The sequence below is a fragment of the Arachis duranensis genome, chromosome 6 (genome assembly GCF_000817695.3).
Source record: "Arachis duranensis cultivar V14167 chromosome 6, aradu.V14167.gnm2.J7QH, whole genome shotgun sequence".
Taxonomy (NCBI): Eukaryota; Viridiplantae; Streptophyta; class Magnoliopsida; order Fabales; family Fabaceae; genus Arachis; species Arachis duranensis.
The window spans coordinates 22,579,632-22,596,665 of NC_029777.3; the positions used below are offsets into that span (position 1 = coordinate 22,579,632).

General features: G+C 38.6%; 2 pseudogenes; both read left to right on the plus strand.

Moving 5' to 3' along the window:
• Nucleotides 1-913: 913 nt before the first annotated feature.
• Nucleotides 914-5,473, plus strand: LOC107493384 (probable polyol transporter 4; annotated as a pseudogene).
• Nucleotides 5,474-5,533: 60 nt separating this feature from the next.
• LOC107493383 (probable NAD(P)H dehydrogenase (quinone) FQR1-like 1) lies at nt 5,534-6,341 on the plus strand (annotated as a pseudogene).
• The last annotated feature ends 10,693 nt before the right edge of the window (nt 6,342-17,034 follow it).

Below are 17,034 nucleotides of genomic sequence, written 5' to 3' on the forward strand. Positions count from 1 at the left end.
GGAGGTTGTTCCCCTTCCACATTCTCCACCCTTGTTTGAGAGGATTTATACATGTCTAGAGGCATGTAAGACTGGGTTCAAAGCTGGTTGTAGGCCACTGATAGGGCTAGATGGCTGTTTTTTGAAGGGTTATTATGGTGGTTAGCTCTTGTGTGCAATTGCACAAGACGCCAATAATCACTCTTTTGTGATTGCCTATGCAGTGGCCAGAGCTGAAAATACATAAAAATTGGATGTGGTTTTCCACTCTCCTTGAAGAAGATTTAGGTGATCACAAGACACATGGATGGAACTTTATGTTCGATCAATAGAAGGCTAGAAAATATTTGTATATTTTCTTAAGTTGAATATTCTTAAGTTGAATTGTTAAGCTGCTTTCTGCATTTTCTTAAGTTGTTTTGCTATTATTGAGATTATTAATTATTAATAGTAGATGTAAGTTCAATTTTTGTAATTAATTATAGAGGGAGTAAATAAGGAGTACATATAGAGTACATATGGTGTTTTCATTTAATATAAAAATATTGTGAACCAACATGTTGAATGTGATTTGATCTATAAATACCATTGGTATATTTGTTTATCTATATAAGCTCTTATAAATTAAATAGAGCATATTGTGAACCAACATGTTGAATGTGATTAATTGTAAGTCTATGTATTACATGCAGGGTCTTGTTCGTGCCACGAAAGAGGTAATGCCAAATGCATACTATTGACATTGTGTGCTGCATATCTGGAAGAATTTCAGACAGACTGAAGGACTTGTATGGCAGGCCTCAAGGTGCACAACACATAGTCAGTTCAAGGATGTCATGCTAGTGCATGGGAATATATGAATGGCATTGATCCTAGTACATGGTGTAGGACTTTTTTCAGTCACTTTCCAAAAAATGATAGCAACACGAATAACATGTGTGAAGTATGGAATGCAATGATAGTTGCTGCCAGCGAGAAGCCAATATTAACGATGTTAGAGGAGATTAGATGCACAATCATGAAAAAGATGGCAAACCATAAATGGATCTTAAATTCATATACTGGAAAATTGGTACCAGCTCAACAGAAGAGGCTAGACAAATTTATCAAGTCTGGAAGTCACAAATGGATAGCTCAGTGGTCTGGAGATAATGACAGAGTCTTATTTGAAATCACAAGAGGAAAACACAAATTGGGAGTGAATCTAAACAACATACTTGCACCTGCAACATGTGGCACCTATCATAATAAAGTTGCTAGTATTCATGCAGTGAATATAAAAGAAAATAACAACTTATTTTCATTCTCAACGTTGCCAAAAATACATATTAAAGATAAACTCAAACATTTGTCAACAAAAAATATCCATGATACAACCCTATTTTGATATCCTAACCTAGTTTTTACAAACTAGGAACCAAATTTTTCAACCATACAATCCGCTGAATAGGACTCAAAATGACAGTGCCATTGCAATTCCAACCAACAATGTCAGAATAGTCTTGCATTTAGTACTCTTAGCTTTCATTCTTGCTCTAATCCTTTGCCATCAATGACTCCACGGATTCCAACTTCTCTTCCAATCTATTAACTTGGTCCACCAATTCATTAGAACTAACATCTTTAGCATGGAAAGATGTCTTGTCACATATTCATCCAACCAAGCAAAGAATTTACAGTGAGGAGATCTAGTCTGCAACAACACATGAACTTGCTAAGACAAGAAAGAAAAAAAGAAAGAATGAAAGAAAGAAAGAAAGAAAGAAAGAAAGAAAGAAAGAAAGAAAGAAAGAATATGAAACTAGAGGATGTCCCACTTCAATGTGTTTACCTTAAAATAGGCGCACCCGAAGAAGAGTCTGTTTGAATTGTCTATGGTGCTTGATTCAAACAGTATGGCATATGTTCTGCAGTTACATGTAGGTGCTGTAAATTTTTTCTTCCTACTATTCATACCTTTTCAAAAGCTACTGGTCGAGCCTAGCATCGCACTCGAACCCTCACTTTGTGCATCAGCATCCGTCACGCACTACTAGAAAATTAGTTATTACAGATGAATATTTTTGACAGATTTTATCCCACAAAAATACAGACAGAATTTGCGAGGGATTTTTTGTCGAAAACCAAAAAAAAAAGAATTAGAATAAATTACAGACAGAAAAGAGGATCCGTCGATAATTCTATCAAAAAATTAATTTTTTTGTGAAAAATGGTTACCGACAGAAAATCTGACTGTAATTAAATAGAGAAAAATGCTACGTTTTATTAAATTTTTACCGACAGAAAATCTATCTGTAATTTAAAATATTCCGTCAGAAATATTGAGTTAACCCTAAGTCAGACCCTACCCTCTCGATCTCCATTCACACGCCACACAAGTGAAGAGATTCTTCCTCTCTCCGTCTTAGCTCTCTCCATTCACACTCCACACAAGTGAAGAGCTTCTTCCTCTCTCCGGCTTAGCTTTATCCATCGCATGAGCTTTTTTTCCCGCTGCTGCTACTGCTCGCATCGCACGATCTCATCACTGACCTCAATGACGACCATTCGCTGGTTATCCTCATTCACCAGTTTAGGAATCACTGCACTCATCCTTCAGGGAAGATCTCTGCCTCTGGTAGTTGTGAGGTAGTCGCGTCGTCGTCGTTCTCACCGCTCTGGGCCTAGCCGCCTCCTTCATGCACGGTGTCATCTCCCTCCAACTTTCTGACGGCGTCGCTGGCTGTTGCCTGGCCAACCGCAGCCTTTGTAAATGAGTAAGGTGGCTTTGGCGGTGGGCGATTCAATCTCTTCGCTACTACTCTGCCACCCTGGATGGTAACTTCCTCCTCAGCCTGAGCTGTTTCCTCCAAATGCGCCAAATGTAAATCCAGGTGTTCTTCTCTTGTGTGTTCTGGAATGAGAGGTAATTTTGATTGCAACTTTGGAATTGAATTCTAGAATCCTACTTGAATTGAAATTGCTCTTGATTCTTCTTGTTGAAATTCAAAATTGAAAGCTAATTCTTCTTCTTCAGCCAAATCTGTTGCTTCTTCTTTGTTTTCTGCATAAATAGACAAAGATGAATGCTGAATTATAGCTTGATCTGCCAACTCTATTGATTTTGTTTGTTGTTGAGGTTAAAATGTAAAATTGAAATCTGATGAGTCTCCTTCTTCTCCTTTGATGTGAACTTCTTCTGTAAGTTTTGGATTCCTTACTGATTCTGACGCTTTTGCTATTGTAGACTCTAATTCTGCAATTTTATATATTCTGAATCTGAATTCCAAAATTGGAGATATGTGATTATTGAATTTTCTGCTGCTAGCTTTGCTGAATTGTTGCTGAGTAGTGAAAATTCTACGTTTGATTTGGCCTGAATCTGGAAAATTGAAGGCTCCTGAACTCATTGATGATCCTTGATATGGCTGTGGTTACTATTCTAAGGTAGTATAATGAGACTACATTTTTGGTTAGTTAAAATTATCCTATCACCATCTTCAATTAATTAATTAATAATACTAATTTATATATGTGCCACTCTCTTAGGAAGTTTCTTTAATGATTGTTAAACAACTTCTAAATCAAGTTACTATTTTAATTAGAGATGTAGGGGAGATCTTTGTTCTTATTTAGTATATACCTTAATTATGGATGTGACTGAATAGTATATACCTTACTAGTTGGACTAGTTACAGGTGCATTTCTTCTTAGCTTTGGTTTAAGTGAAATTCCCAAAAGTGTTTGGAGACATGCTGACTGGACAATTCGCCAGAAAGTTTTCTCCCACAAGATTGCCAAAATGGATGTCAAACTTGATAATGCTCATCAAGAACTTTCAAATGCTATTGTTGTAAGTAGATTGTATGTGTTGTAAGCAAAGTTTATCTTGCTATTTCTAAATCTTTTCTGCTTTCCGGTCTACAAATTCAAGCTTGAATATGTTGTTAATCTCTTACTTGTAAATGAAATAGTAACCTCTCTGTACTGATTAGTTGAACCTATAGGTCCGTAACCTATATTTAAAACTTGATATGTTATTTCTGTAGGTTGCCCAAGCAACGTCCAACCAGATATCCAAGCGTGATTTTATGTTTTGCATTTTATAATTTACATGTTCCTAGTTAAGAGCTGAGATTTTATGTTTTGCTTTTTATAATTTACATGTTCCTAGTTATATTTCTACCCATATGAAATATTTTGTTGCCTCATTGGTCTTAATTAATTCTCTACTGAATTGGAAGCAGAGATAGACTGCCTGTCTAAACCAAGTGACTTTATCAAGTCAAGTGTTGGATCTTATCAAGATATGGACTAGTTTCCAAAGTTGAAAATTCTTATGGAATACGTATAAAACAATAAATTTGAATAATTACCATAATCGTTCAACTTTGTTATTTTCTATGAATGGTTCATGGACTTTCTGTGCTTCTTGATCCATGTTTCTTTACATTCCTAAGTGAAGAATAAATTCCAAAATTTGGTAGAGGCTATCAAACTTGGTGCTATTTTAGAATGATTAAAAATGTTGACTTTTTATTTCCCCAGATGTTGGTGTAATGAGTGGAGCAGTCATATTCATCAAAGAGGATCTGAAGATATCTGAGGTGAAGGAAGAGTTTTTGGTTGGCATTCTGAGCGTTGTTTCTCTATTGGGAAGTTTAGGAGGTGGAAAAACATCAAATATGATTGGTAGAAAATGGACAATGGCTATAGCAACAGTGGTGTTCCAATCTGGTGCACTCACAATGACTCTTGCTCCTTCATTTTCAATTCTAATGATTGGAAGACTCTTAGCAGGTGTTGGAATAGGATTTGGAGTTGCCATAGCTCCTATTTACATTGCAGAGATTTCACCAAACATCTCTAGAGACACCCTTACTTCTTTCCTTGAGATTTTCATAAACATTAGAATCTTACTTGGTTATGTATCAAACTATGCCTTTTCAGGCTTCTCAACACACATTAATTGGAGGATAATGCTTGCTGTGGGAATTATTCCTTCTGTGTTCATTAGTTTCGCCATTTTTGTTATCCTTGAGTCAACGAGGTGGTTAGTAATGCAGAACAAAATTGAAGAAGCCAGGCAAGTTCTCTTGAAAACAATTGAGAATGAGAAAGAAGTAGATGAGAGACTGGCAGAAATTCAGCAGGCTGCTGGAGTTCCTTCCAAGGAGGACAAACTGGTGGGCGCGAATTGATCTTCCCTTCTCCTTCGCTTCGCCGGATGCTAATAATAGGATGTGGTATCCAATTTTTTTAGCAGATTACTGAAATTGACACAACAGTGTATTACAGTCCTGAGATATTCAAAGCTGTTGGGATCAAGGACAATTCAAAGCTTCTAGCAACAACAGTTGCTGTTGGAATATCAAAAACTATTTTCATATTGGTTACCAAGCTAGGTAGGAAGCCTCTTCTTTACATAAGCACAACTGGGATGACAATTTGTTTGTTCAGCATAGGAGCTATTCTTTCTATGTTTGGACAAGGATCCTTTGTGATTATGGAATAATATATATTCATTTTGTTATGTTATAAATAATTTTTAATATGATTCATTGGCAGGTAATACTCGCTATACGGACATGTAGAGAAACTAGCAGAAGAAATAAAGAAAGGTGCTGATTCTATAGATGGTGTTGAGGCCACTTTATGGTACCGAAGAGTTTTCCGGAAGAGGTGCTTGGCAAAATGGGACCACCACCGAAGAGCGATGTACCACTCATTAGCCCGAAAGAGCTGTCGGAGGGTGACGATTTCGTGTTCGGCTTTGCAACAAGATTTGGAATGATGGCTGCTCAGTTCAAATCTTTTCTAGATGCAATTGGAAGCCTATGGCAGAGACAACAGCTCGCTAGAAGGCCCGCTGGAATCTTCTATAGCATTGGTTTTTAAGGTGGCGGACAGGAGACTACAGTGTAAGAATTTCACTCTCAACTATTACAACCATGTTACGTGTCTATCAAAAATTAGTTATTAAATCAACTAAATATATAAAATATTTGTCAAAATATAAAATACAAATTTAACTAATTTGATAAATGATTTTGATGTGCACCTAGCATTTTTGAAATTATTATCAATTGGTAATTAATAGAACTCATGAATGAAGTTCCAATAATGATAAAAAAAATTGTGGAATCAATGGCAGGCTCACTGTTATCACTCAGTTGGTTCAACATGGAATGTTGTTTGTCCCAATCGGATATATATTCGGCGGCGGCATGTTCGAGATGAATGAAGTGAAGGGTGGCAGTCTGTACGGTGCTGGAACTTATGCTGGTGGTGATGGATCAAGACAACCAACAAAACTTGAGTTGGAGCAAGCATTCCACCAAGGCAAGTATATTGCCACCATCACTAAGAAGCTCAAGAAATAATGAAGCTATCCATAAATTAGGATATTGAATCCTGATGAGTCCACTGATAGTTACTTGTCATCTAATGTATTCAGTTTGTATTATTGCATGGAAATAATTGCTTCTTATTATAAAGAAAGCGCTTTGTACTCATTGGTGTATTTTTCTATTTGTACTATCAATAAACATTTGTATTTATTAAATTTATATTTATTTTGTATAAAAACAAGTTTATTTTGCAATGAAAAATCTAAAAAAATATTTTACCTTACTGACAGATTTACAGACAAATTTTCTGTCTGTATTCAGAATTTAGAATAGTTTTTCAAGATTCCAATTACTGACGTTTCAGGAAAATGGAGGGGGAGAATTTACCGAGGGAAAATATGTTCGTAACTGGTAAAATCTGTCGATAAATTACCGACGGAAAAAAATCCATCGGTAAATAATTTTGGACGAGGCTTTTACAGAGGGACAAAATCCGTCGGTAACCAAAAATCCGTCTGTAATAAATAACAAAACTGTCTATAAATCTGTCTGTATTAAGCAATTTTCTAGTTGTGTCAATTTTGCTTCGTGAGTAGCAACCACCATCTTTTCCAGTCATGACTTGCATATAGTAATCCCCAAATGTAGCTCCAACAAAGATCTGAACCCTAATTTAGAGAAGATTCACTCCAGCCTTCACGATGCCGTTTCTGAAATTGGGAGGGGTCAATTGGTCCAAATTTGGAGGAAGACAATATCCACGTGGTGGAAAAAGTGACATGTCATCGCTCCACCTTCTCTCATCCGGTTCCAGGGTCCGCTGTAAGTGATTTCGTGTGGGGTTGGGGTCTGGTGGGTCAATTTCATATCTTCAGGGTGCACTTTGTCCGTCGTTTGATGGCTCGAGATTTCACTATAATGATTATAATGAATCCGTCTTTGGCAAGTATACCAAATTATTGTCAAGTAATAACTCACAGTAGAGTGAGGTCAAATCCCACATAGATTGATTGAATGAGAAACTTTAGTTAAAGGGTGAATTAGTCAAGCTAATCAATAAGGATTGTTGGGTGTAGAATTCTAAATGGCAGAATTATAAATGACTTAAAGATAAAGGAAAGAAATAAAGTGTAGAAATGTAAATGACAAGAATGTCAAGTGCTGAAACATAAATGACTGAATTGTAAATGAGGAATGGGTAATAGCATAAATTAAAGAAAGCTATAAAGAATAGGGAAGATAAAAATAGGGAGAATTTCATTGGGATCGGGAGATGTTGCTCTCTTTGGATAAAATCTAGATCATCTCATCTTCAATCATGCAAGTCATTAACCTCTTAGCAATCATGATTGATTAAACCCCAATTCCTTGGTGATTCAATCTCTCAAATCTTGATAATCAACCAATTCCTTGGTCTAATTGCTCATAAAGAGAGATAAGCTTGGTCCCTGATTATACCACACATCCTCATAGATCCAAATAGTGGATGGATTTCATATCACCATATCCAATCCCAAAACCCAAATCTACTCAAGTGTGAGAAGGGATTTCAAGCATGGTTTCATGTTTCCTTTTTCAAGGTTCCCATTAAACCCAATTTGCATTCAATTTCTTTTCCAAGATGATTGAACACTAAGCATGAAGAACAAAATTCCTTCTAGAAAATTAAAGAGAGATGAAAAGAAGAAGAAATTCACTATCATTAATCCATCAAGTACAACAGAGCTCCCTCTCCCAATGATAGGGAGTTTAGCTACTCATAACTTAGAGAAAAGTACAAGTGATGGAAGAAGATGAAGTGAAGTAAAACTAAAACTAATTCCTACCACTAGACAACCCAACCAACCAACTCCTTTTTCAGTACTCTCAAGGGATATTTATACTACTCCTATTACTAAAACTGAAAATTACCAAAAAGGAAAAGACAATTACAATTGAAATTTAAAGGAAAAACTGATCAAATTGAGACATGTGTCTGGCGTGTGAGCGACGTGCCACACCCAGCTCCTTAGCTTCGCTTGGTGTGCCACGCCTGGCTTCCAAGTGGCATGCTCTCCTTGTGCAGCTAACCTGGCGTGCCACACCTTCGAACTCAAGTGGCATGTCCATTGTGATTTCTTTCTTCTTCCTCTCTAAAAACTTGAACTAGCGTGGCACGCCCAGAATAGGCGTGCCACGCCTTCAGCAAAGCCCTCATTCTTCTCTTCTGGTTAATATAACTGGTGTGCCACGCCTAGCAATGGTGTGCCTTGTTGAACTCTTCATCTTCCTTCTCTGGAAAGTAACACTAGCGTGCCATGCCCAAGTCTGGCATGCCACGCCCTCAATAAGGCCTTCATTGTCTTCTCTGTGAAGTTGAATTGGCATGCCACGCCAGACCTGGCATGCCATGCCCTCAATGGTGCAAGATCATCCCTCTTTGGTCCAGTGAACTGGCGTGCCACGCCCCAAACATCAAGTGGCCCACCCATTGTCATTGTGTCTTGGCATGCCATGCCTAAAATTCCAAGTGGCACGCCTTTGAGGAAGCTTTGTCTCTTCTTCTCTGGAGATTTGTAGTTGCGTGCCACACCTTCGATCTGGCATGCCACGCCTTCATTGGAGCTTCACATGTCCTCTCTGGTCAAATGAACTAGCGTGCCATGCTCAGACCCAAGTGGCACGCCCATAGTGATATTGAAGGCTCATGAGCTTGGCGTCCTACGTCTCAGTACCAAGTGGCAGCCCATTCATTCTTTGACTTGGCGTGCCACACCTTAAGTCTCAAGTGGCACGCCCATATTGATGCTTCCTCCATTCTCCTCTGCTCAGTTGCGTTGGTGTGCCACGTCTTCGACCTGGCATGCTACGCCAATTGTAAAAGATGAGGTTGGCGTGCCACGCCCTTTGTAAGTCTTCACGGATCCTTCTTTGGAGTTTGTAGTTGGCGTGCCATGCCTGGCCTTGGCGTGCCACGCCCATTGTAACTCTTCATGGAGACTCCTCTGGTAGATGTAACTGGCATGCCATGCCCATTGTGATTCATTATGGGCTCTCCTCTGGAAGTAATAGCTGGCGTGCCACGCCCATAGAAGCTCTTTCACTTTTCACTCTAGACTCAATAGCTAGTGTGCCACGCCCAATAATTGGTGTGCCACGCCCATTCAGATTGTTGGCGTTTGCACCAAGTTGCATGCCCACTAGACACGCCCAGCTTATTTTTCTTGCTTTCTTCCTCTTTTGTTGCTATTTTCACCTGAAATTCAAACGAGGTCCCTTTCAAAGTAATGTACCATAAAATTCATCATTTAGTTCAAGTAATTGCATTAACTGAATAAGATTTTGCTACTTCTATGGTCCTTTTAGATAAGAGAAAGAGGTAGATGATGCAAGTCATCACAACTCCAAATTTAAGTTTTGCTTGTCCCCAAGCAAATCAATGTGAATTATTCTTGATAAATTGAGACTTGACCCTTGAAAGAATGTACTCACAATTAAAGATAGAGGCTAACTATCAATTCATGCATGAACCTTGTTATTACTTTCATATCACAATGAACCCCTAGACTTTTGAGAACCCTTTTAAGTGCTTGCTTCTAGAGCCCTTTCTATTGATTGTCACCTTGAAGTAGTAAGGTCTGTTATTATTTTTCTTTTGATTGTTCTTTTCTTTTCATTCCTCTTTTGTTTCCTTGATTGACCACGACTCTAAGTGTTTTGTCTCAAGACGACCCTTTAGATTAAGCTTTCAATTAGCACTCCCAAACCAGTTGGTTTTAGGGTACTAGGTGCTGAAACACCCTAAGAATTTACTTGCTCAGGTCTCTGTTCTTGACATATCTTCACCACAAGCATCTACTAGGATCTTGGCTCTTTGAGCTATTTGTTTCTTTCTTTGATCCTAGTAGTTGATGCTCAAAGCCTTGGGTCTTTTGCTTACTACTTCTTGGTTCTATGGATATTCAAGGGTCATCCTTGGCATCTACTTGTTGTGTCTTTTATGTCTAAGTGTTCATTATGGTCTACTTACTTTCAGATTTTTATTCATGATTCCATACTTGTTCTTCATCCCTTAATCTTGAATTATCTCACTTGGGTCTTAGTCTCTTGCTCTTGTTTTTCCAACAACTCATCATTGATTCTTGTGAAAACAAACTACTTTTATTGATGTAATTAAGACTTAACAAAAGGGCATTTTCTTTCTCAAATTAAAAACAAAAATTCAAAGGACTCATAGAAGGACTCTAAACTCATGACCAAACAACAACTACTATATCAAAATAAACTATTAAGCAGTACGTTCAGAAGATAAAATTCAACCATGGGACTCAACAACCTTGTACTCTTGATCAACTTTAATGCATATGTCCCTTCCCCTTATCCTTCTTTTTGGAGGACTCATCACCATCCATCTTCTTGGAGGCTCCCTCTTGTGCAGGGGTGTCCCTTGGCTTCCAAAAGCCTAGCCTCCTCATATAGGTTCTCTCATCCTCTTTGTGCTTGGCTAGTATCTCTTCTTACCTAGCACTCAGCTCTTCCATACCTTGCATAAATATTGGATAATTGGGGTTGAGAGTGGCTACCATATTACACAAGTGATTCAGCTTCGCTTGTGTGTCTATGTCATATTGTCTCCTTGATGTGGTCCTAGCCTCATAGAGGGACCTAAATTCAGCAAGGTTCCTCTGCTGCACTTGATTTTGCTCCATGATCTTGTTGAGGATGCCTTGCATTTTTCCCCAATGAAATTGGCCTTGCTGCTCTTTCATGTACTCCACACTCCCTTGGAGTTGCTGGATACTTTCTTTTATTTGCTCCCATTGTTTCTGCTGCTCCCTATGTTGAGTAATATCTTCTTGCATATGGTTGATGTTTCCTTGCATTTATTCCCAATTAAAGCCTTCCGGAAATTATGCTTGGAACTGTGGGATTGGTGCTGGCACCTGTGGAAATGGTGCTTGGATGTATGCTTCCTCTTGTTGTGGTGGCCTTCTTGGTTCTTGCATGTGAGCCCCGTGTTCCCTGGCTCTTTGTAGTGGGTTGATGGCCACCACCTTCTCCATTTTTTTGGCAGTGATTGGTTTATCTTGCTCAACCAATGTTTCATCAATGACCTTCTCCACTTTAGCCTCATCATACAGTTGCTGAATGATGCTTGGGAAGGCCAATCTTGTACTATCTTTGGTGCTTTTCAGCACCCTGTGAATGTTGTTCGCTATCATCTCCCCCACATTGATGTTCTCCCCTTTCCAAAGTAATCTCCGAAGTGTTAGAGGTGGGGTTGAGGGATCTCCTCACAAAATCTAACCACCTCTAGCTTGAAGGCACAAGTCTCTTCTTCTCAGCTGGTTTGTCCTTCCATCTTTGTCATTAATCCACTGGACATTGATGACACAAATCTCATTCAAGATCTCTTCAAACCCAGTATCAATTTGTTTCACCCTTTCTTCATAGCTTCGGGTGGAACTTGTGCGCTTAACCATAAGCATTCTGTCTAGGTTGGCAGGGCTATAGTCAATGCTCTTCTCCCTTACATAACTTTAGTAGTCATATGGTTGCCCAGGTTGAGGAACGGCATTGGCATAGAACTCCCTCACTAAACTTTTCACCACCTTCTTTGGTGGGTTGCACAAGAGTGCCTAGCCTCTACTATTGATTTTGATGTTGATCTCCCTATGCTCATCTCTCCTTAGTTAGAAGCCAACTTTAGGGATTATTTGCCTCTTACTCACCTACCCATAAAATTGGTTTTGGTGGAAAAATGAGAGAAACTTGAATTCATTGTAGCTTGATAAGCCAGAGGAAGCCTCCTTGGTCTGCCTCTTCTTTGAACTGATGGCTTTTGGTGGTGTCATTTGGTGGTGATAAGAGGATTTAAAGAATGATGAAAAGGATAGAGAAAGAAATCAAAGCAAGGATTTGCTTCAACACCAAACTTAGGACCTGATTGTCCCAATCAAGAAAGCAAGAAAGAAAGAAAGAAAGGAAGTAGAGAGGGGAAGAGTGATGGTTTCGGGTGAGAGAAGGAAAGTTTATAGTGTGGAGAAGAGGAGTGAGTGAGTGCATTATATAGAGGAGGGAGGGAAAAGTCTGTAAGGTGTGAATTGACCAAAAATTTAAAGCTTTCACACTTGGGAATGGCGCCCAGCGTGGGGAGAGGCGCCAACCCCAATCTGTTCAGCTTTCTTCAGACTGTTGAGTTCCGAAGTGTGAAGTACACTTTGACTCCTTGACTTGATGAGTGATCAATGTCATGTGGGCCCCACCTCTTTCTTGAAAATTCAGTTACAACCCTCATTAGTGATAAAAAATTGCTTCGATTTCCTCTAGTTAAATAGCAATTAATATGTGTCTCTTGGACACCAAACTTAAGTTCATTGTATATAGTAATTGGTCTCATGATTGAATTTTATTGTATGCATTATAAGTGGAATAAATTTAATTATTTCATACTCTTCCACTTCCATTTTATATGTACATAATTAATTATCCTTTTTATTCACCCCACTAATATACTATATGCATTAGGATATTAATTAATTGGGTTGAACCTTGAATGCACGTATGGATCTCTCTTGGTGGTGGCTACACCAAACTTAGTTTTGGGCTTACTTCTTGAGATTAATGCAGTTGTGTTATGTAAGATCAAAATAAGTGGATTGGTGGCCACAACAAACTTAGCTCTTTAGCTAGTTTTTCAACCCAATTAACAACATCATGTATTGTAGCAAGCAAGGTTGCACTTCCAGCACACTAGAAACTTTTGGAACTTAAATTAAAGAACTATCAACTAATTAACTAACAATTGGAACTGAAAAACAAACAATCTATGTGGCTAAACATAAGCTAATCTAAAAACTTGAAATTGAAAGGATATGGATGTTGGGGTGCCTCCCAACTAACGCTTCTTTAATGTCACTAGCTTGACGGTTTTCTCTCTTTAGCTGAGGTTATAGTTCACTCTTTGCTCATCCAATGAATACCCCAAGTAGTGCTTAAGTCTATGACCATTGACAGTGAAAGTCCTTTGTGTTTTGTCATCCATGAGCTCCACATGACCATATGGAGAAGCCTTCATGATTATGAATGGTCCAGACCATCTTGACTTCAACTTTTATCGAAAAAATTTGAGCCTTGAGTTGTACAATAGCACCTTTTGACCTTCTACAATCTCTTTTCTTGCTAGCTTTTGATCATGCCATTTCTTTGTTTTTTCCTTATAAATCTTGGTATTTTCATAAGCTTGAGTTCTGAATTCTTCTAGCTCATTGAGTTGCAGCAATCTTCTTTCTCTAGCAGCTTGATTATCAAAGTTCAACATCTTTAGAGCCCAAAATTCTCTATGTTCAAGCTCCACTGGTAGATGGCAAGCTTTTTCAAATACCAATTGGTATGGATACATGCCAATAGGTGTCTTAAAAGATGTTCTATAAGCCCACAATGCATCATGTAGCTTATTGGACCAATCTTTTCTTGAGTTCCCAACAGTCTTCTCAAGGTTCCTCTTGAGTTCTCTATTTGAAATTTCAGCTTGACCATTATTTATGGATGGTATGGGGTTTCTACTTTGTTCTTAACACCATATTTGAGGAGGAGTGTCTCAAGTTGCTTGTTTCAAAAGTGAGTTTTCCCATCATTTATAAGAGCTCTTGAAACCCCAAACCGGCTAAATATGTTCTTCCTCAAGAAGTTGATCACCACTTTGTTGTCATTTGTTGATATAGTTATGGCCTCTACCCACTTGGATATGTAACACACCAATTACCCTAAGCTTTACCTCTAGCCGTAAAGAAAAGGTTAATTAGAGGTTATGACAGTCCTAAGGCTTATACATATTTATATATAGAAGGAATTAATATATTCTAGAAGCCTGATGAAGGATTAAGCTCAAAAACAAAATTACAAAAGTGTGAAACGTTCACACGAAGCTAAAGCATAAGATACAAGGTATAGGTATAAGAGAATAAAACACATATAAATACAAGAATATAATAATCATAAAGAACTAGCCACAGCTTGCGGAGTTTAAGCCGACTAGTTACAAATAGAAAGATACAGAGTTTTAGAATCAAAACAGCTTATACACCTATCTCTCAAATAAGCCTCTAAGCCAATAAAGATAAATATACGAAAGGTGAGAGAATACTATGACGAAAGTAAAACAGAAATAAACAGGGAACAGACCATGCTCCGCTCTGTCACCATATCTGCAATCTCACCGAAGTAGATTACGACCTGCATCTAAAAAATAACAACAAAGTATGAAATGAGAACCAGAGGTTCTCAGTATGGTAACAGTGCCCAATGATGTAAGATGTAAGGCCCCGGAATGTTGAAGGCAATCCTAGAACTTCACATCATATACTGATATTCAAGCTTAACGGTATAAATAAATAAAGAACTTAAACCTTAAACCGGGTTATCTAACTTAGGGAAATTCTAACTAATACTACTAACACCGCTGTATCCCACAGCCATCGCCAACCTATCCTCCATGCGATCCCGTCGCCACCGCCTACCTAACCTCCTAAGCACCAGTCAATCACAATTAAGGCAAACAAGTAAAACACAGATAATATTCATATACAACAAGTAGTTCAAGAAGCAAATAGGCATGTTATACAATTAGGCAAACTCAAGTAAACAAAGCAAGCAAGCATATAGAAGATGCACATGATGAATGTCTGCCCTATTGGCTGTGATATCACATGTCGGTTATTGTGCCAAATCCGACAGCGAATCCAGTCGACAACTCTCGGATTAGTCTCTCTATTGCGCATAAGGAGGAAAATTCCGAGGAAGAGTGCCCTGCCACCTTCTCCTTTCAGAGGGAAATATTTCGAGGGAGCGTGCCCTACCACCTTCCTCTGGTTGTCGCATGATTCCGTGGGTTAATGTCCTACCACCTTGCAATCAGAGAGAAGTCGCATTTTCAGGAGGAATAATTTCGAGGGATAAGTGCCCTACCACCTTCTCCTTTCAGAGGGAAATATTTCGAAGGAGAGTGCCCTACCACCTTCCTCTGGTTGCGAAAAGTATGAGTGAGAAGTCCAGCTTCAACTCTCACATCTGAACGTAGGCGGGATTCTGCCACAACCCCTACGACAGAGAACAATGCATAGTATAATTACATATTCAATCTCAGAGGCCACTCCTCATAACACACTTTCACTCATACTCATTCCATCAACCTTAGCCAGTCACCGTTTCTATTCCAAACTCATTAGTTCCTTAGTTTCTCAATTCATCATTAGCAATCACCAAGTTCACCACTCTTCCTTCTCTCACAACCAAACCCAACGTCAATACATCAAAAACCTAAACCTCCGTTTCCTAACTTTTCAATATAATCATCAACTAAAACCCTTAGCCTATTTCCCTTCTTTCCATACTCAAATCTAAGCCTGAAAGCCTTAAAATGGTGTTATAGAAGCTTACAACCTTGTTGGGAAGGTGAAATAGTTAAAAACAAATTCTAAAATTATGAAACAGGGCATGTGCATCCGCACAGGGGTGTGCGTGCGCACGCCCAGGAAGATTTTGAAAGTGTGCGTACATACAGAGATGTGCATATGCACAGGTACTAAAATTTATAAAGTCTATTCACTCGCACAAGCTGTGCGAGTGCCCCCAACAGACGACCCTTCCCGACTTGTGCGTGCGTACAGGGCTGTGCGTCCGCACAGGTCGTAATCCTTCATTAATGTGCACGTGCACCAGCCGTGCCAGTGCTCAAAACAGTAAGCCTTCCCTTGCGTGTGCGTACGCACAGGTCTGTGCGTTCGCACAGGTCTGTGCGTTCGCACAGGTCTAACTTTTCGCAGGGTTGTGTGTGCGCACATATCAGAAAGTCCTGAAATTCTGCAACATTGCAGAATTTCAGATTTTTAACACCAACTTTGAATGATCATAACTTCCTCTACAGAATTCCAAATTTCGCAAACTTTACATCAATTTAAAGAGTTTTCAAAGATCTTTAATTCTAGAGAAGTTTCATCAGGTTTTGAAATCGAGGCAAAAGTTATGATCTGACAAAGTTAACCAAAAATCTATTTTTACCAAAGGTCTCAAAACTCCAATTTTTCCAAAACTCACAATTCAAAACCAAACCAAACACAACCCAAACATTACTAAAACAACATAAAAGCCCATACCCTTCCTTTTCCAACTCAACCATCCATAATCCCAACATAATAAGCATTGTTTTTACATAGTTTTTAGTATGATTTAGTTAGTTTTTAGTATATTTTTTTTAGTTTTTAAGCAAAAATCATATTTCTAGACTTTACTATGAGTTTGTGTATTTTTCTATGATTTCAGGTATTTTCTGGCTGAAATTGGGGGACCTGAGCAAAAATCTGATTCAGAGGTTGAAAAAGGACTGCTGATGCTGTTGGATTCTGACCTCCCTGCACTCGAAATGGTTTTTTTGGAGCTACAGAAACCTAAATGGCGCGTTCTTAACTTCGTTGGAAAGTAGACATCCAGGGCTTTCCAGCAATATATAATAGTCCATACTTTGCTCGAGTTTAGACGACGCAAACTGGCGTTCAACGCCAGCTTTCTGCCCTATTCTGGTGTTAAACGCCAGAAACAAGTTGCAAGCCAGAGTCAAATGCTAGAAACAAGTTACAAACTGACGTTTAACTCCAAAGAAGGCCTCTACATGTGAAAGCTTCAATGCTCAGCCGAAGCACACACCAAGTGGGCCCGGAAATGGATTTCTGCATCATTTATTTATTTCTGT